The sequence below is a fragment of the Siphateles boraxobius genome, unplaced genomic scaffold, assembly GCF_051911475.1.
Source record: "Siphateles boraxobius isolate OS27281-9 unplaced genomic scaffold, OSU_SipBor_1 19, whole genome shotgun sequence".
Taxonomy (NCBI): Eukaryota; Metazoa; Chordata; class Actinopteri; order Cypriniformes; family Leuciscidae; genus Siphateles; species Siphateles boraxobius.
In genome coordinates this window covers 7531932-7553833 of record NW_027508799.1, presented here as the reverse complement: position 1 = coordinate 7553833, position 21902 = coordinate 7531932, and the positions used below count along the sequence as shown (strand labels likewise).

The following is a 21902-nucleotide window of genomic DNA, read 5'->3' as shown; positions in this document are numbered from 1 at the left end:
GGCTTCAAACTACACACAGCTTCCATAATGGTGATCTTATAATCTGACCAACTTCATTTTGTATTGGTTCATGTCGCTCTTTGGATATAGAAATTAATTCTGATGAAAAATACGATATGTGGAAATAACTGCAGAAAGTAATAGAAATAGAAAGTAGAATAAAAAACCTCTTGGATAACTCCGAACTCAATTCACACACTTTGATCCAAAGACAATAGTATGCATGTGACTCCAAACAAATGAAAACACAAACTCGCAAACTCTCGCATTTTAGATATTCTGTTTGTCCATTTGAAATATAAGGATAAAAACAGATATTTTCATGACTGCAATGAGAAATAATGCAATTATCATTGTCACATACAAGTATCTTAATTCCCACCTAAATAAACTTTCTATACTCGTTAATTGATGTCACGCATGATGTAAAGTTTTAAAATATGCAATTTCCAGACATTTTAGAGGTCATCTTGGAGTTTGCGCTCTACTGAGTTTCACATAAGAGATACAACTTGGCAAACAGCAAAAATGGATTGAGCAGGAAAAATACCCCTAGAAAAGTCTGTTTGCCAACTTTTACTCAAAAATGCCTGAGGGTGTCACATTATCTGAAAATCGACCTAGTCTAATATGTTTACATGCACAACTTTTGTTTCAATCGGTCTGAATTCATTGTGATTGATTAATCTGAATGTATTGTAGTTTACATGAATGCTTAACATCGTGATATGATGCATGATCGGGGTGATGTGCACGTTTATAAGTCAAAAGATTCAAATTGGGAATAGGTTTTTTGACATTCGCACACTGCACAAATATTCAAAGTTTCTATTGAGTTTCCTTTGTGTCTTTTTTATTCAATCAAACATTCTGTGTTTGAGAATAAAGCTAATTATTTTGTAAAAAAAAAAAAAAAAGAGTGCAAAAAAGTATTCTAAAGGCTCAAAAATAAAGAAGTTGATAACATAATTATTTGCAGTGCGTGTACTCTTTTGAAAACTTTTTTTATTCTTTTTGTGCACTTCAAAAACTTTTCATCACAAACCCACACATTTTGCTCTCCTTTCTGCTGTCTTTTTTGCGGGTGTAAATATTTTGCTTGCGAGTTGAAAAGTTTTGCTTGCTAGGTGAAAAGTTTTGCTTGCGAGTTGAAAAGTTTTGCTTGCTCGTGAAGATGTACCTCAGTGGGCGGTCTCTAACAACCAGATGAAAGGCCTTTTTCTATTGGTCACCCTCGATTGAAGTGACAGGTTTGCCACGCCCACTACAGTTTCCCGCCGCTGCTGCTGCCATCATCGTCGCCAGTCTGTCTGAGAGAAAAGCGAGCGAACTTCTAGAATGGCGAGCAACAGGTCGTTTACTGGGTAAGTAAGACAATTTAATATCATAAACAGTGACAAGTGAACTGAATGATTCTCTCCTCTTATGCTGTCCCATTTAAATACGTTGCGTCGGATAGACCAGTCTGTAACGTTAGTTAACTTAGTGTTACCGCTGACTAGATTTTATTAACGTTAGCCAACACCAAATAGTACCGCTTGCCGTGTGATTGATGTCCAATGTTGCTATCTGAGCAGACATACATAATCACATTGGATTTTCTCAGCGTAACGTTAAAGGCCACTATTTTCGATGTTCGTATAGTTAGTTTCTGGAGTGAATATATAGGCTATATATTCTGTATTTACACGACTTTGGCCAATCAGCGTGCTCTAAAGTCACTGGTAACGTTAGTTCCTTCCTATAACGTTAGTCCTGGTTTAGACCCGCCATTAGTTCGAGGAACTAACGTTATAATAAGATTCCTTCGGTGCACCAGCCCCTTAAAGTCATAGGCACGTTAGTATTTTCACCCAAAAAATAGTTTAAAGTCAGTTATTCATCAGTTATTTTGCTGTAGTGTGTCAGAATTGCATCACCTTGGAGACGTTGCCACAGTTCTTCTGGATTTTGTCTGTCTCCGTTTTTCTGTTTCTTCATGTAATCCCAGAAAGAATCAATGATGGTGAAATCAGATTACCGGTATACCGGCTGTTGTCAGACTCATTGTGCATATAAACATCTCACTGGATTATTACAATTAATGGCTAAATGCATGTTTGGAAATGTACACTGATATTTCCTTCTGACACACTACAGCAACATTTTGATTTAGTCAAAAACTAAGTAATACAGTTAAATAGACATGCTTCTGAATGTTATATATTTGTTACATCAGCTAATTTTGTTTTTAAATGTTGTTTCTCTTTGCAGGACCACGCAATGGCAGATTTTGCATAGGTCTGTGGATAGAATTGGTTCAATTGTTAATAGGCATCCCATTGGCTTTGATTATCTCCACTTTGTTTGCTGTCAGGAGTTACAGTTTGTTCGAGCTGGAGCATCATATATAGACATACCCCAGTGTGTGGTGGATGCTCTAGAACAGTTAAATGTAGTTATCTCCAATTACCTTTCACAGAGTATTGTCCCTCCATTGTTGGACAATGTAGCTGTGGCTGAATGGAGTGGAAGTGTGGGGCGTCCCAGATTAAACATACAAAGAGAAACACTCCAAAATTTGCTCAGCATGCACTTACCTCTGGCCTCTTTGGCTGAAGTGCATGGCATTTCAAGATCAACCTTATACAGGCGAATGAAAGAGGAAAGTCTGTCTGTCAGGAGCAACTATTCTGATATTTCTGATCATGAGCTTGATCAGAAAGTTAGATCTATAAAGGCAAGAACACCTCATGCTGGATACAGGCTGGTGAAAGGGTCTCTACAAGCAATGGGACACCGAGTTACATGGTGAAGAGTAAGGATGTCTTTGCAACGTGTAGATGGTGCAGGGGTAATTTCAAGGATGGTCCAGCTGTCATGCGTCGCAAGACGTACATACTCTGTTCCTGCACCTTTGTCTCTTGTCCATATAGACACTAATCACAAGCTGATAAGGTACTTTTTAATACATTTAATAAAAAATTTTAATATATTTTTAATTAAATATTAATCATAGCTTTACGTTTGTCTTGTGTCATTTGTGATGTTGATGTTATATCGCTAAATCAATGAGATTTGACATTAAATCTCATTTACACATACCATTCAAAAGTTTGGGATCTGTAGAAGATGATTTATATTTTAAAAAGAAGTCTCTTGGTTTATCAAGGCTGCATTTATTTGATCCAAAATACAGTAGAAACAGTATTATTATATTATTACAATTTTTTTATTTTTATTATTCCTGTGATTGTAAAGCTGAATTTTCAGCAGTCATTACTCCAGTCTTCAGTGTCACATGATCCATCAGAAATCAGTATAATATGATTTGATGCTCAAGAAAAAATATTATCATTATTAATGTTGAAAACAGTTAGGTACAATTTTGTTTCAGGATTCTTTGATGAATAGAAAGTTCAAAAGAACAGTATTAATTTAAAATATAATATTTTGCAACATTACACACTAGACACTACTGTTTAAAAGAAATTAATACTTTTATTCAGCAAGGATGCATTAATTTGATCAAAAGTGACAGTAAAGAAATTTATCTTACAAAAGATTTATATTTTAAATTGTAAAAGTATTTCACAATATTACTGTTTTTACTATATTTTGGATCAAAGAAATCCAGAAGAGACTGCTCATCAAATAAAATAAAATAAAATAAACGTTTTATGTTTTTGAAAATAAACAAAATGCTGGCTTTTTTTTTAATAGGTACAACATAGTGATTTTTGGGGCTATTGATGGCTTTTCAAGGAAGGTAAACATATTTATTAATCAACCCCTCATCATTTCTCTTGTATATCTTACATATCAATATTATGCTGTTGTGTCCAACTCCTGAACAGATCTTTTACCTGGATGCTGGGAATAACAAAGCCAAAACAGCTTTTGGGTTTTTCATGGATGGAATAGAAAAAAATGGATGGCCATCAAGGTATGCACATTATACAGAATGATTCTCACACTATGTAACACTGTCCATCAATAAAAGGGTTAAAGAAATACTGACGAGGTACTGATATTGACAAGGGGGCGGAGAATTCGCATCAGTTGTGTGTGTGTGCTTTTGATCTTACTTCCACAATGTCCTTAAACAACAATATTGTTGGCCATAAACTGAGAAAGTGCGCGTCCGATGTGCGATACGAGTTGTCCTAGACGTGGCTCGCTACGCTTCTCCGGTCTAGCTAGATTCCGGTGTGGTGTTGTAGTTTTACTAACGTTACTAGTTGTTGCAAAAGCATGTGAAAAAAACTACAAAGTTTGGTAGGCCAAAAAGAACGTTAATCTCGCGATAAAAAAATGTACGCCGTTAATAACGCATTTAACTGACAGCCCTAATTTAAACATACCCATTACCTCATTAAATAAGTATTACTGAGCTTTGGCTGTGTTGCTTTACAATCGTTCTGCTAAACATTGCTGAAGAGCTACATTGCTTGAGGGAAGAAATTTGTTATCAACAAATTAAGTTTTTGTAGCTGCATACTTATTATTAACTTTGCCAGGTATGTGTAATAACTACTCTGCTCATAGTACCCAGTCATAATCAGGTACTGAAACTGTCCGTGCTGTAAAGACCGTTTGAGCCGAGTTTGGTGTTTGTAGATTTGAGGCTCGTGAAACCAACACGTATAATACTTCTAATAATAAAAAACTGCTCTTTCGAACTTTTTTAGAGTACGAGCAGACCAAGGGGTGGAGAATGTAGACATTGCTCGGTGCATGTTTACTGTGCGAGGAACTGGCCGTGGCAGCTTTATTGCTGGAAAAAGTGTGCATAACCAAAGGTAATTAAATAGGAGAGCATGGTTAATGTATTCTTCTCATACACTTTTTTGCATCTCTGATTTTTTTTTTAATGTAAACTTAAGAAATGCAGTTAAATCAGCAACTCACACTTTTCTTTGTCTTAGAGTGGAACGGCTATGGAGAGACGTTTGGACTGCTGTAACATCAAGTTACTACAATGTTCTCCACAGCTTGGAAGAGGAGGGATTACTTGACCTGTCCAATGCCGTTCACCTATTCTGTGTGAGATATGTTTTCATCCCGAGAATACACACAGATTTGCAGCATTTCATAGAGATGTGGAACTGCCATCCCTTGCGAACAGAGGGAAATTTGTCACCGAATCAGCTTTGGAATATTGGAATGTTGCAAGCACCTGTGTCAGAGCCTGATTTTGCAGAGGTAAGCATGACTTAAGATAGATTTGGAAAAAAAAAACATACTGTATTATGGTATGATGTAAGGTGATTGTTCTTGTAATCAATGCCTGTCTTCCCCCCAAATGTCAGATATTGCAAGCTGAGGAATTATTCTCCCAGAATTCACAGCGTGTTGACTCTGAGCATGGAGTCATTGTCCCAGAGATACCTTGCCCCTTGTCACCTGAAGATTTTGCTACTTTACAGAATCAAGTGAACCCCAGCGTTGAGTCCACTTGTTTTGGTTATGACATCTACTTACAAGCATGTGAATTAGCTGTAGATTTAATGTTATAAATATATATTCTTTAAAACAGACTACAGCAACAAAAAAATATAAATCCATGTATGAAAAAAGACGTCCTGCTGTCTGCTTTGTCTCAAATGTAATTTATTAAGTGTTTTGCCTTCAATGAGAAAACGTCCAAAAATAAATTCTGTTATGCAATAAGGAACTTATTTTTTATTATAGCCTGTTTGTGGCTCCCACAAGAAATAGGCTGATTTTTTTTTTTAATTCATTTTTAAAATGTACACCAAATACAAAGTTTTACAACAATTCCAGAAAATTTTCTACACCCTGTCAAAGCTTGCCCCATATGTAACAGCAGTTTGCAAGATTGCTTTGAAAGACTCGTAATCTACCATATGGACTACGGGAAATGTTACGGTATTAGTGCAAGCACTGACAATTGGGTAACACACAGTGTGGTTTGGCATGTGCTGTAGACAGCAATGGTCAAATTTAAACACAATTTTAAAATTTTCCCTTTCTGATACAAGCAGATGCCTGTGAGCTTGCCCAGTCATCCACTGCATTATATTTGGTACAGACAAGGTTTCTCCAGCTGTCGCATCTTCTGGTTGAGTGTCTTCAGAAGAAGTAAAGAGATGTAATTAGAATGATTGTTTGTTTATTTATACTCTTTTACAATGGGAACTACAGTAGCACATTTACACCTGGTTATCAAATAACATAGCACATTATAAAATCATTTTAAGTCCATACCTTCAAGTTCAAGTAGGAAATCTTGAAAGAATTCCATGATTTTGGACTCTTTCACTTGTTTAATCGAACCAGTTGGGCTCATCTCTGGGGCCAGGTGGGATAAAATGTAATGGGAGTCAACCTAAATACCAAAAAGAAAAGCATAAAAATAGATTTTAACATTTGTAATTTGTGACAATACAAAAGCAAAATAAATAAATGCTCAAAATTGAATTTCTACATGCTTTGTCATTATATCCTATGACGAAGAGATCATGACACTCCTGTGGCTTTTTCTGCATGACTTTGATGAGATCGTATATCTCAAGGCCCGCACGCAGTTGTTGCAGCATTGGGATGCGTTTTGTTGTAATATGTGGAGAAAGAGCTCTGGCAAAACAAAAATAAAAGGCAAAATTAAAACATTAAAAATGTTCATATTTAAAAACAGGGCATTCAAAGCAACAAAGCAGATTATACTAAAGCAATAAACCTCTTGAAGCAGTGTTTTACAGTGGATGTAGAACAGCTGAGGGGCATTGTTAGCTACGACGTGGAGTGCCTAAAACCCCCTTAGCTGTTCTAAATTCACTGTAAAACACGGCTTCAAGGGGCTTATTGCTTTTATAAAACAGTTTCTCCATAAAAATATTCATTTTAATAAATGTATTCATTAAATAAAGACCAGCAACAAAAAATATAACATTATAACACATTTATTCCTCCACCAAGCAATGTAGTTCCAGAGGTTGCCAATCAACACATGCAGCAACAAAGCATCAAATAGCAGTTGCGCAGTAATACTAATGTAATGTGCTCACAGGTGTATGTTGAGTAATTTACAACGGCTTTGAACGTAGCTCAACTAATCAGAATCAAGGACTGGAACTATAAAATAGTTTTATAACATTTATTTGTATAATTGAAATAAATTCCTTTGGTTTAAAGAACAACTATAATGTATGAGTCTGTATATATAGAAAGACTCATAGCTCCCATCAAACAAGTCTATAATTGTGAGTGTGATATTGCTCAATTTTCATCTGTACCATATTACAACACAGCAGGCATTGTACTTCTGTTAAGAGTTTATACTTATGTAAATGAACAACCTTTTTCTCAGTGCTGACCTTAATATGCTTTCCTTGTGGTCAGTGTCTATCAGTCCAGTGTAGCCACAGTCCAGGATATCTTTTGTGTAGTTGGACAGGTCAGATGCATCTTCAATCTACAAGTAAAATTTTTACCTTTAATAAATAGTAACAAGCATGGTTCACAGCTTAATTTTAAAGCAAAACCAATTTGTCATTGGCTTTATAACATGATAACATCAAAATAATTTACTTATGGACAATAATTAATAGAGAACTTGTATCTAATGAAATTAAGTCAACCAGACCTACCATTTTGATTAGTGGTGATATTTGTGTCATATACACCATCCCTTTTGATGTTACCAGTAACAAGTTATTCGTAACACCATTCTTGCATAAACCGTGGTGGCGGTCCTCCTTGCGCAATGCTCACAGCGAATATTTCACCTGCAACTCTGGAGATATATACTGTTTTATATATGGACAACAGTTCTTGGCTATATATATATATATTAGGGCCGGGAATTTAACGCGTTAATTAAGATTACTTAATTACAGACTTTAATGCGTTAATTTACACAAAAAATAATTTTAATCGCACTTATTTTTGCACCGCGGAACGTTTCTCACTGGATGAGTTTCGGCGGACCGATTATACTGGAGCACCAACTAGCGTTCACGATGAAGAAGCGGACGAGATCGCTTGCTTCATAGATCGCTTTGGTTGGCCCTGTCGCTACTCGATCCGTACCGGAAACACGATCTGTACTGCGGATGTGCGAAAACGCGTCTCCTTCCTGTCTGATGTCGAAACCATTTACGGCAGTTGTTGTTCGACACTACCCGATCCGTATCGTAACCAGACAGTAAAAGATCGTAACTGAAGCCCCTTAACTGACTTTTATTTATCCTTTGTCATTTTATTTATTGTTTATTTATTTTATTTTAACTTTAATTGATTTTCTTCTCCCTAAAGTTGTGTTATTCTACGTGCTCCGTTTCCTGTTAACACTCATATATTTGTCAATTCTGTTTAAGCCAGTTATTGTTGTCAATTTTACATACAGGTGTGTATGTAGCCTTCTCTACAGAAGTAATATTGTAATATATTGTAATATTTACAATATTACTACATGTAATATTTCATTTTGTAAAGGTTTGTTCTACTTATTGCAGCATACTTTAACAAATGTCTGCACTCAAGAAAACACACAGAAACACTCAGAATAACATTATTTATTTATTAATAAATGAATTCATCCATACCTACCTCCATCCATCTATCATCCATCCATCCATCTATCTACCCCTCCATCTATCCATCCATCCATCTATATCCATCTCTCCCTCCTTCCTTCTATATCTATCCCTCCCTCCATCTCTCCTCCCCTCCCTCCATCTCTCCTCCCTTCCCTCCATCATCCCTCCATCATCCCTCCTCCCTCCCTCACACACTCGCTCTCTCTCTCTCACACACACACACACACTTCCTCAATCAATCACACCCTCTCACTCGCTCTCACACACGCTCTCGCTCTCCATCCCTCACACACACACACACGCTCGCCCTCCCTCATGCACACGCTCTCCATCCCTCCCTCACACTCAGACACGCTCTCACTGTCACACGCCCACTCTCTCTCACACTCACTCTCTTGCTCTCACACGCTCGCTCTTACACTCACACGCTCTCTCTCACACTCACTCACTCTCTTGCTCTCACACGCTCGCTCTTACACTCACACACGCTCTCTCTCACACTCACTCACTCTCTTGCTCTCACACGCTCTCTCACACTCTCGTTCTCACACATTCTCACTCCCTCACATGCTCTCAAACGCTCTCACTCTCACACGCTCTTACACTCTCACACGCTCTTGCACACTCATGAACAAACAAACATGGCATTGACCTTCAGGCCTTGTTCATCAGCACAGGATGATAAAAATGTTTCCATGTCATCTAGACACTGGAATAAAAACAAAAAGTCATCCTTTGCGTCAGGAAGTTCCTCCAGGACCTTCCTGAGGGCATTTTTTTGTTGACTTGCGCTCATCTGCAGAAAAGAAGGCTCTGTCACCTTCCCACAGAATAAGTCTCCATGACTGCGTACCCAGTCCCGCGCTGTAAGAAGGTCTCTTACAATGATTGGCTGTAAATATATATAATGGCACAAAATAATTAATCTCTCCATCTAGCATGCATGCAACTGCTTGATACATGACCAATAAAATAATTTACCTCATCAGTGTCCTCTTCAACTTCAACTCTTTTGCTGAGCGACAGTTTGGTGGTGGTGGATTTTGACACCCTAAAGACAGGCTCAAGGTTTCCCTGAAGGAGTTGGGATGCTTCCTTTGTCCAAAATGCAAATCTTTGTCCATGCCTTTGGAAAATATGTAAATGTAGGACCTCTATTTGTATAAAACCTTTTTATTGTCACTTTTCTAACAGTGGCTAAACACAGCCAAGATACTGAAATTTTATCTGTAGAATCTGTCATACCCTTCTAGGCAAAACCTCTCCATCAGCTGAATGCACCACCACTGGCGAATCAATGGCACCTCCTCCTAAAAACACACACAAAAATAAAAAATAAATATTTGATACATATGAGTTTGATGGGATACTTGTGTGAAAATCTGGCTTACCTCTGTGAATATTAATGGACAGGAAGTACAGGTACTGAGAGCATACTGTGAAATACAAATAACACTGTAAGACTTTGATTTGTATTATCTAACAGCTCTGACAAATGAATTATTCTTACCATCAGCATGTAAACAGCACAGGAATTATCTGAACACTGTTGAACAGAAACCTGTAAAAGGGAAAGTCCATCCAAAGTCATTTTAAAAACAACTGCTAACTTGTTTAAACATTTATACATGCATACTTAAATTAGCTTTACACAATTCTATCCTTTAAAACATACCCCAAGGTCTCTTCCTGTTTTTTCAGTCCAGGATCCTGGGTCAATGGAGCTTGCAATGTGCCTGGCATTCCAAAGAAAACACAAAATACATAATATATAATTAAATTATCAGTTATGTATGGTGATAACGAGGCTTTATGAACTTGAAGCCTGAGAACGAGGATCTTATGTGAACCTTGAAGCCTGAGAACGAGGCTTTTATGTGAACGAAGCCTGAGAACGAGGCTCCCTTTGGAAATTGTAACCAAATAACATGCCTGGAACAAGGCTAGTAAATTAATTATCTTTTGTCTCAACCTAAATATGGTTCTGTAAGTCTCATCTCCAAAACCATCAGGACGAAGAGATTCAAGGAAAAGTATCTCCCTTTTAGCTACCAACATAACCTGAAATGGGTATTTTGTTAATATCCATGAAAATAGAACGCACTTAACCCTACCTTGTGAATTAAAATGTTACAGCTAGAAAGATTATAGAAAAAAACTCAACACAGAGCATATAGTGATCTGCTTCATCCGGCTGGCTGCTCCAAGCTGGAAATAGTATGAGATCCTTGGACCTCACGTTTTCCTAATAGTATTGGAACAAAAAATTATTCAATAATCATATACTTCTGTGCCTGTTCCCAAAAGAGTTGGTTGATGAGTATATGATAGAAAAACAAAACAAAAAACACTTGCAGGCAAACAATGCACTGGGTCCACATTTTGGTCTTTCCAGGTGGGAACCACATAGAGGTCCACAATGTGAACATCTTTTCCCTTATGGAAAGAACAATATAAGTTACTGAACATGCATACATTAAAATAAGTACTTTTTAAAAGAAGATTTAATAGTATGAAGTACATGTCTTTGTGCAGCTTCTTCCACAATCTTGAGGCAAGCATTTCCGATCTGAAATTAATTGAAAAAAAATTACATCCCAGTGAAAGCTGCCTTGTGGAACATTATGGATTATCTGGTAATTTCGTTTTTTTGTGCTGTAAACTAAGATTGAACATACGCACATTAGATTCCATGCACTGGCTTAAACCCAGGCTACAGAAGTCTTCTCGGGTGAGGCAAAATTTGCCTTGCTTTATGATCAGTTCTCCTGACGGACGATTTTTGTCTAACACATACTTTAACTAAAAACAAAGAGCATTTGACATGATTAAGTAATGGCTATTTAAATATGCAAAGTTTTACTAAATAGACAGAATGCTTACCAGTTCATCTTGAATAGGGCCCAAGTCCTTCTCCCACTTTGCTCCTGAACAAGCATATGGATGCTCAATCTGCCACTCAAATATTGAGTAACAGTGGTCCTGGAGGATCATCCTCTCAGTTGGTCCATCTGATGATCCACAAATAAGTGACAATTAATAACAAGAAATGTTGTGGAATTTAAAAAAAGAAATCCAATATTTCTGAATCTAGCATGTAATTGTAAACTGTTTTGTACAAAGTTTATCGAACACTCTTACTTTTCAATCTGTAGTATGTCCTCAGTCTTGACACATTGACCCTCTGACAAGTTGACCCTTTCGCAATAGTAGCCACCCCTTTAGAAGAGATGCTGGCCACAGTAAATGGTCCTTTGTGCTGACTCGTAAACGTGTCTCCTATCCGTCGTTTCTTGGGGTCCCCCGAGAGCAGAACATCGTCACCAGCCTGAACTGAACATACTCGCACAAACTTCCGCTTGCGATTTTGAAATGCATTTTGTTGCATTACCTGTGCGTGCTCTATGTTGTGAAGAACCTACAAAAAAATAAATTACATTCTCCACATCTCTAAATATACAGTGTAACAGTGACATTAGCTAAAAATAAAGCAGAATCATAGTAAAGAAAATGCATAGATCAGCCTCTGCCTAGGTCTAATTCTGAGAAATTCACCACTTCATTAACCTTTATTATTCAGAAACAAACCGTTTCATTGAGAAGTTTCATCTTATCGACTCTGGTGTCGATGTCATCTTCTGGGTCAGTAACTTCAAAATCATCTCCCATGGGACAGGCATTCATGACCTCTGGCAGACGTGGGTGTCGATTGAAGAGTAGGAAATATGGACTGTGTCTAGTGGAGTACTGATCACATAGGAAGCTTCCCATTTACTATCAAATGTGTATTAAATGAAAAACTCCACCCTTAACATTAAATATTAAATAAGTTCATCAATTCAGTTTTCCCGTCGACATCTAACTGTAGATATAATAAATATAATAAGTAAACGTGTTAAGACCTGCTTTGCAGTGTTGATACCGTACACTACAGCAGGAAGGTGGAGGTCCCAGTCATTGTGGTTGTCATTAACATACTTTCTGAGAGCACGCTTGATGTTTTGATTGGTTCTTTCATCCTGTACATATCAATGCATTTATAAAGTTGATGAATAACCAGCCCAGGCTCATATGGACCATATGGAGCTGGTTAAGTGATGCAAACTTCAGAATTTATTAGTTTACAAATAATGCACTATGGTAAAAAGGGTTTTGAGGTCATAACATAATATTGTGCAAGGAGCCACGTGAAAACAAGTCATTGATCCATAGTCTGCCCTTGTAATCATAATTGTGTACAAAAATTATTAAAAGTGCTTGCTATTTTACTGCCTCTAGAGTTAATTTCTGTTGGAAACTGCAGTGACATGTATAAATATTGCCACAGGAACGATTTTCTAATGAGCCTGTGTTGTGAATAACCGTAAGACAACAATAGTTCTTCCAGGACAGATATCCTGTATAAGAGTTACCTGTCCGTTGGTCTGGGGATGGTAAGCACTGGAGACAGCATGTTTAATGTTCAGCGTACTGAAAATGCTGCTGTTGAGCTGCAAAGGGATCATCAGTTAAATTTGCAAGACTAGAGTAATTGCAGACAACAACACATATGTTGAGAGTGACTAGAGTAGGGGGAAAACAATTAAACCTTTACAAAACTTCACCTTGTTGACAAACTCCTTCCCTTGGTCGGTAATTATTTTTCTGACCGTGCCGAACAAGTACAACTTTTTGATTATTTTTCCAGACACCTCAGCTGCTGTCTTAGATTGCAGGGGCGCTGCAATCACCCACTTTGTGTACAGGTCTGTCATGGAAAGGACATACTTCTTGTTGCGTGCCGTTTCTGGCAGAGGTCCAATCAGATCCAAACCAATGACCTCCCAAGCTTCTTTTACCTGCATGCCACAAAATTAGTATTAGTCAAATGCTGGTAAAACTGTACACAAGCTTGAGACTAGCTTGTTAGTTTCATCAGTACGCTAAAACATTGTAAGCAGTACCTTAATGGAATGCAAGACTGGCACAACAGTCTTGATTGGGTCATTCAACTGGCAGCGGTGACAAGATCTGACCTAAAAAGCAACACATTTTTTTGAACAAATTGTCTAGAAAAATAGCCAGTTGATGAGAGGCGCTATTAACATTAAGTGGCATGGCATCTGTGGCTTTAATATGTTAAGTCCATAATGCTACAGCAGTTGATACAAATTGGTGATAATACAGTAGTTAACATTTGAAGTGGATAAAGACCTTTCATTAAAGTTATATATGACTTTTGAATAATACCTGTTCTTGTCTTAGGACAACTTTGATTAACTTTTTTGATCCACTTTTGATCCAGAGACAACTTTTAAATCAAGGAGGTATCTAACAATCAAAGGTGGCAAAAGTAGACACATTCTTAAGTATAGATATAAGATACCCATTAAGTATGTAAAATTACCCATTCTTTCACATCCTGGACAATTGTAGACCAATAGTAGCCAGCAATAACCCTGTTTTGTGTGCCTCTGACACCACTATGATTCCCAGTCCCAGGATTATTGTGGCACTCTGTGAGAACAGACCTCTTCTTTTCCTCTGACAGGACAACTAGCCGCATATACTGCATACTGGGGCCGATGTAGAAGAGTGTGTCATCTGTTTTAAAAGGAAAAAAGAAAATGTCTGAAAGACTTGAAGTTCAAAGTAAATAGAAAAATATCATATTACTATCTGATATCTGACAGGTTTAACTACATTAAAGTCACGTATTAATACCCAGATATGGGAGCTGAACAAGTACAGTTAAAATAACTTGATATTTTAAACAAATTTGTCCATTTAGAACATGAGGTTGTACCAGTCAGTCAGTTCTCTTCTATTTTTCATTATAAAATCTTCCGGTTCTTATACCCCCGGTATCACACAGACAAGGCCCAGAGAGTAAAATGCATATTTGAGCTGTTTTAACTGAAAGCAACACCGTGACTGATCTTAAGATGTGTCAGTGCCATTTTTTTGTCTCAAGATACACACCAGTAATGTTTATTTTTCTAAGGCATGTTTATAAAAGTTGGGTATAACGATACCCTCATTTCACGATTCGATACATATCACGATACTGAACTCACGATACGATATTATTGCGATACTCCCAAGAAATATTATAAAAGGTTATTACAAAATGCACTGTTGATTAAAATGCTAACTTTGATATTACATTGTGGGTTTAAATGAATAGGCTTGGACTTGGTGCTTGTAACCCAAAGACAATGGTGCCACCAGAATAAAAATTATTTTAGACGAATATGCTTAACATTCTGGTAACATAAGACGTTTGGCATTAAAACAACATTATATAGTAGTTCAATGTAGTACTTACACAAAAACTCTGCAAACATCTTTTTTTTTCCTCACACAATTTTTATTTTGGGTGAACTATCCACGATACATATATTGTCACAATCGTATTGTTGCATGATTTTTGTATTACGATATATTGTGGCACGATATATTGATTCACAACAAAATTGAACTATGGCTTAATCCTGGATTAGTCTAAACCTTGTCATAGTTACCTTTGATGATAAAATTCGCAGACGACCGTTTCACTTTCCGACGCTCTGCGTGATTGTCAGGCATTTCTCCTTTTAAGAGAAATTCTTGAACTTTCACATAATATGCAAAAGAATCCATGTTTTTTCGCACATGCAGCACAGTACAGTACAAATTGTGACAGTAAACGGATCGAGTAGTGACAGTGACGATGTCGTAAAAACATTGATGATGACAGGAAGTGGCAGAAAAACTTCCTTCTCACACATGCGCAGTACAGATCGTGTTTCCGGTACAGATCGAGTAGCGACAGGCCCCGTGGAAAAAAACGAACGGATGGAAGCGTCGATAAGAGCATGGTTGTGTGCAAGTTATGCAACAAGGAATTCGCTATTGCTATTAGTGTAGCTATTGCTACACTTAATGGCAAAAATTGCACTGGTCTGCTGGACTTGGTTGAACAAAAATAAACAATATGTTGTTGATTAAGCTTATGTATTGTCATTATTCAATGGTATACTAAAAACCCATGTGAAAAAAATTACTTCTCACTGTTCTCAGGTCAAATATTTATGCAATTAAAATGCGATTAATTTCGATTAATTAATTACAAAGCCTCTAATTAATTAGATAAAAAATTTTAATCGAGTCCCGGCCCTAATATATATATATATATATTATACCATTGTGGTATTCCAAACTTTTCTTTTATCTGCAATGATTTAGAAGGAATTGTGTGTATATAAAGTAAACCCAAAATCCAATGGCAAGACATACTCGAACAGCTCATTATCCAGATCATTGAGGGAGTACTTCGGTGTTTTTCCTTTCTTCGCATCACCTTCAAAGAGACGTTTTTCAATGCCAGCAACCATAGCTAAATCCAGAAAAAAAAGATTAAATATCATTAGGCTAGAGAGAGGGGCATTGAAAAACAGCACAGCTGTGATATTTCAAATACAGACCATGTATTTTTAGAATAATGAAATCTAGGAATATATATATATATATATAAAATAAAATAAATGAACATGTCAACTAAATGCATGATTAAAGCAAACTACACACTGGACAGAAACTCTTTCCTCAGTGCCCCTGTGTCAACTCCTGGCTCTCCCAGGAAGATGATTTTCAAGGGATTGACAGGGCTTCCTGTTTTTTGACGTTTCCACAGCTTCAGACCTCTCTCAACCATGTTGTCTCGTGACACACAGATTTCAAAGGTCTTTGTTGTATTTATCTGTGCTGCTGCACGACGAATCACATCCTCCTCACTGGAAATAAAAATAAAGTAAATATATATATATATATATATATATATATATATATATATATATATCCTTTTTGAACAGAAGCAATGAACATAGGTAGGTTACCATGAGATATGATCCAAATCACAGCAGGGTATTTTTTTCTGGCACTCCATCTGGACTGTTTTTTGTTTAAAAGCAAAAATATAATAATTGATACATACTCAGGTTATAAACATTTCACCACTTTTAAACATTTTCAAACACTTCAGCAACAGTGTAAACACAGATAAAATAAATATTACACCCAAAAATGATCACTCAACCTCATGCCATTTGACCAGAGAAACGCACAAGGAATTTTGTTTTTTTTTATGAAGATATTTTTCTTCACCATTGCCAGATTTAATTTGGTCTTTGTATATGGTTTAATTTTGTGAGTGAATAAATAATTACATTTTGACCTGTTCATCATACAGTGATCATATGGATTCAGAGAAGAACATATATAACTAGGTGTTATTTTAAGCTCTATTGCGAGTCACTATTACCATTCATTACCTTTCTCCACAAAAGCTGGCATGCAATTCTAAGTCAGAAACTGGAAAGGTTCCTGTGCATATTGGGCACTGGGTCTCATGTGCCTAAAAGTTAAAGACAAAATGTTGGCAGGGCTAATTCTGTAGAAGTAATTGATAATTGACAATGGCTATGTTTACATGCAACCAAATAATCCATTAGTAATCGTATTGAATTCGATTTAGTTCGATCCGAATGATTGATCGGATTGAAATGGGTGGTTTATTCCTTTTCTAATCCGATTGAGAGAACATGCATGTAAACACTTGATCGGATTGAAAACCGAAACTGGAAAGGACTGAGTGTGTGCAATGACGTAGAAATGGCGCAATGACGTATGACGAATGAGCTGCAGTTGTTCTTAAATAAAATGTCACAAATGACTGTTTTTCTAAAAGTCCTCTACACTCATCATCTGTGAAGTAGAGAACATTGTTCCATCAGTCAATCGTTCATACTCTCATCCACAGACACTTTATTTTTGCCGTTTTTACTGTTTGATAAATATAAGCAGCGCAGCATAACAGTTCATGTGCTCATCGTTTCCTAATCAGAACCCGAAATAGATGAATATGTCTGCTCTTTAAAACAAAGAAAATAAGCAATGTAGGAGAATGGAATGCACAAACAGCAGGAAACTCCGTATATTCATGCAGTGAGCGCATTTAAAATAATCAATCATGATTTGAAACTTGTGGCACATTAACGCACACATCAACCCGATCACTTTATGTATCGTTGTTGTAAACTACGTTCGGATTCATCAATCAGAATGACTTCATTCCAATTGAAACAAAAGGTGTTATGTAAACATAGCCAATGTTAAATGTAGCTTTTGGTTGTGTACCTCCTGAGGGTGATGTATAACATTAGATGATGTTGCCTCCTCTATAAACACCAAATCTTCTTCCTGCAAAGAGAAAAGAAAAATATGTCAAAAAAAAAAAAAACTTAGAAGTCAGGGGCATATTGAAATGTGTTTGTGAATGTGTTAAGTTAGTATATTAAAAGGTCTTCAAGGCAAAGTCTCTGCAAGGCTACAGTGTTACTGAATGTCCTGAATTTCAATTGTTACAATTGGAGTAATAACAAGTTTTGCTATTTGTCAGCACTGTCACTGGACAGTTCTTTAAAGGGACACTTCACCCATTTGCATTAATCTTTGTATCGTTAGAAACCCAGTCATATTTTTGAATGGTCGTGCATTATTCCCTCATTTTTCCCTGAGACAGGAGAAATACAGATTTCAGTGTTGTAGTTCCTGCTTACAATGATGTAAAAATCGTCATTTTGCGTTATTGTAACCAGGAAGTCCCACATCTCTGTATAGGGATTGAGACTACACACCCGTTCCTCATTTTTCCAGGGGGTGGGACTCTCTTACGCTACAGACCTATTACAGATCAGTGGGTGGGACTTCACTTGCAGAAACTAAAAGAAATATCCGCCATCTTGTTTGGAAGCTAAGCTAACAAGCGCTGTGGAGCCAGATGTGAATTAAGACAATGGCAGAAGGTACTCAATATGATATGGAAGAAGAGGATTTAGAAAGGCTGATGCTCGACCCAGATGTTCGTGGCTACTTTTACCATATGGATAGCTGTGCTGGCGTGCGTATATGGATACCTCATAGGCGGTGTTCTGGATTAATGGGAGTGGCTTGTGGAGCTGTGCATTGTGGGAGTTGTTGTCTTTCATACAAATGCCCCATAAAGTTTCTTTCTGTCTTTCCTCGGTCAAGAAGGCACCAAATTCGTCATTTATGTTACATTTCGACTACATATATGACCCACTTTCAATAAAGATTAATGTTCCCACGGGTGAAATGCCCCTTTAAGATAGTAACCTAAAGGCTACGCAACGTAGTTTTACCTCAATTTCAGAGTTTTCTGAGTTGTGCATGCTGTCACACTGGTCAACATGCAAAGCCAGTGTCTGAAGTGGCATCAGAGTCTTGCATTTTTTACAAGTTGCCTTTGGCATTCGGGCAAATTCAGGTGCATCTGGTGGCAGTGGTGTCATGTCAAGCTCATCCTGCAACGGCACGACGTACAGCAAGTTCTTCCCACCACTAGAAGCACTTTTGATCACTGATCCTGTATACCCCTCTGCCTCCAATGGTATTACAGATATTCTTCTCCTTCCATTCCCACCTATATGAGGGTAATACAACAACTGAAAAAGAGAACTCTACAGTATAATTCATTAATGTTTTCTGTACTGAATGGACTAATTTATATTACTGAATTTTAAAGGGATACTCTACTGGTTTTTCATATTAAACTGTTATTCCCTTAACTAAGATGAGTTGATGCATACCTCTCTCGTCTCAGTGCGTGCACTAAATCGCTGTCTTGCGGCGAAACTTTGTTAGATCTTATCTCAGCCCTGTTCATTCAATACGAGCCAAGAAGAGAAGCGACCAAACACCTCCACGTTTTCCCTATTTAAATACAGTTACACGAGTAGTGTAACTCGACCTTGGACGGTGACACAAAATAAAACGTTGCGCTTTTTTCTAAGCGTGTAAAATGGATAACTATATTGTATGACAGAATACCGTAGCAAGTGCTTGGGAGCACTTCGACTGGGCGCAGTAATATCATCACTCGTGAAAAGTCCGCTCCCGTTGAAATGAGAGGGAGGAGGAGAGGGAGCGGGGGGGGAGGACTTTTCACGAGTGATGATATTACTGCGCCGAGTCGAAGTGCTCCCAAGCACTTGCTATGGTATTCTGTCATACAATATAGTTATCCATTTTACACGCTTAGAAAAGCGCAACGTTTTATTTTGTGTCACCGTTCTTGGTCGAGTTACACTACTCGTGTAACTGTATTTAAATAGGGAAAACGTGGAGGTGTTTGGTCGCTTCTCTTCTGGGCTCGTATTGAATGAACAGGGCTGAGATAAGATCTTTAACACCAAATGATGATAAAAGCAGACCTGCAGCTTTGAAAAGAAGCCACCTGTCTTCCAAATCATTCATCTTTGAGTACGCTTCCCGCAGCAAACTTGATAACTGTTAAGGTTAAAGAAAACCCTTAAAACACTGACACAACAAATAATGCTATTCAGAATATGCATTTGCTTAGGATCGGGCTCCTCACCTCTGCATGTGTTGTATCTGATGTCAAGGACAGGGTCCTCTTTCCTAGCCCTGCTTGCATGAGCTCCAGCTCTTCAGATATAGACGGGGTTGTATCAGATTTAGAGCCCAGCAAAGACACAGAACAATCAAACGTTTTTGCACTTTTGCTTGTACTGTTGGCCTTTGACTTCTGGCAAGATGTCTTTTATTTTTGCCAGTATTTCTAAAAAATCCAGGAAAAGATCTGCAAATTATAGAATAGGTAAAACTATTAATGTGTGTTTTTGGTGTTTATGTTTGAGTAGCAAGAAATGCTATTTTTAGCTGCTGCATCCTATGCCGAACTTCTATCACTATAAAAAATGTATAAAGGAATGTTTGAGTATTCTGTGTAACACCTGAACTGGCCCTTTTAAATATGCTTGCTATCTACCTAGTCATTTCATGTTCCACAGTAGGTCTTACTGACTGCTGGATCTGGCTCTGAGTCTGACCCTGTCTTGTATTTTCCTCAGGGATTAAACTGGCCACCAAGGACATTAAATGTTGTGCTGCTTCGGTTACAGCACGTTGGTCATACTGGGGAAAGAAGGTTTAGGTGCAAAACACTAGTATTATAATACTGACCAAAACAAACTGTCAACTGATTAATTTGTAGAAATAAGCTAATACCGGTAGCTTACCTGTGGTTGTGACCTGCCTGCTTGGCTTTCAATTCTGCCATTAAGACAAAGAAAATAACTCAAATTTAATGTAAAACATACAATAACTAAGTTATACATGCAATACACTGTGAAAATCAAAAATACAATCCATGTGGCTAGATCAATTTACACACACTCTCACACACACATACCGGTACATACATATGTATGTACTGTGCAAATGTTTTAGGCACTTGAGTATTTTCACCCTCAAAAAAAGATGTAAAATATCAGTGTAACATTACATTTCCAAACATGCATTTAGCCATTAATTGTAATAATCCAGTGAGATGTTTATATGCACAATGAGTCTGACAACAGCCGGTATACCGGTAATCTGATTTCACCATCATTGATTCTTTCTGGGATTACATGAAGAAACAGAAAAACGGAGACAGACAAAATCCAGAAGAACTGTGGCAACGTCTCCAAGGTGATGCAATTCTGACACACTACAGCAAAATAACTGATGAATAACTGACTTTAAACTATTTTTTGGGTGAAAATACTAACGTGCCTATGACTTTAAGGGGCTGGTGCACCGAAGGAATCTTATTATAACGTTAGTTCCTCGAACTAATGGCGGGTCTAAACCAGGACTAACGTTATAGGAAGGAACTAACGTTACCAGTGACTTTAGAGCACGCTGATTGGCCAAAGTCGTGTAAATACAGAATATATAGCCTATATATTCACTCCAGAAACTAACTATACGAACATCGAAAATAGTGGCCTTTAACGTTACGCTGAGAAAATCCAATGTGATTATGTATGTCTGCTCAGATAGCAACATTGGACATCAATCACACGGCAAGCGGTACTATTTGGTGTTGGCTAATGTTAATAAAATCTAGTCAGCGGTAACACTAAGTTAACTAACGTTACAGACTGGTCTATCCGACGCAACGTATTTAAATGGGACAGCATAAGAGGAGAGAATCATTCAGTTCACTTGTCACTGTTTATGATATTAAATTGTCTTACTTACCCAGTAAACGACCTGTTGCTCGCCATTCTAGAAGTTCGCTCGCTTTTCTCTCAGACAGACTGGCGACGATGATGGCAGCAGCAGTGGCGGGAAACTGTAGTGGGCGTGGCAAACCTGTCACTTCAATCGAGGGTGACCAATAGAAAAAGGCCTAAGTATACCATTCAAAACGACACATATTATGGCACTCAGGGACGGCTGTGATATACCAGATCTATGGGGTGAGATGATAGATTCCAATATAATTATTTCATATACAAAAGGGTCTTA

General features: G+C 37.4%; 3 long non-coding RNA genes across 4 annotated transcripts; 1 reads left to right on the top strand and 2 right to left on the bottom strand.

The window, feature by feature from the left end:
• Window positions 1-3850: 3850 nt before the first annotated feature.
• Window positions 3851-5179, top strand: LOC143742561 (uncharacterized). Its single transcript, XR_013205477.1, has 3 exons — window positions 3851-3925; window positions 4671-4781; window positions 4908-5179. It is a non-coding gene; the product is annotated as an uncharacterized LOC143742561 (long non-coding RNA).
• A 1260-nt stretch (window positions 5180-6439) lies between these two features.
• On the bottom strand, window positions 6440-21691 carry LOC143742542 (uncharacterized). Its single transcript, XR_013205457.1, has 10 exons — window positions 21633-21691; window positions 20624-20657; window positions 20374-20519; window positions 19960-20184; window positions 19796-19871; window positions 18906-19005; window positions 15801-15900; window positions 7593-7738; window positions 7320-7417; window positions 6440-6579 (listed from the first exon to the last, which is right to left on the bottom strand). It is a non-coding gene; the product is annotated as an uncharacterized LOC143742542 (long non-coding RNA).
• On the bottom strand, window positions 8856-10004 carry LOC143742559 (uncharacterized). Of its 2 annotated transcripts, XR_013205475.1 has the most exons (4): window positions 9935-10004; window positions 9789-9853; window positions 9525-9669; window positions 8856-9435 (listed from the first exon to the last, which is right to left on the bottom strand). It is a non-coding gene; the product is annotated as an uncharacterized LOC143742559 (long non-coding RNA). The 2 variants fall into 2 exon arrangements; XR_013205474.1 differs by lacking the exon at window positions 9935-10004 and having other exon boundaries at window positions 9789-9877.
• Window positions 21692-21902: the final 211 nt, after the last annotated feature.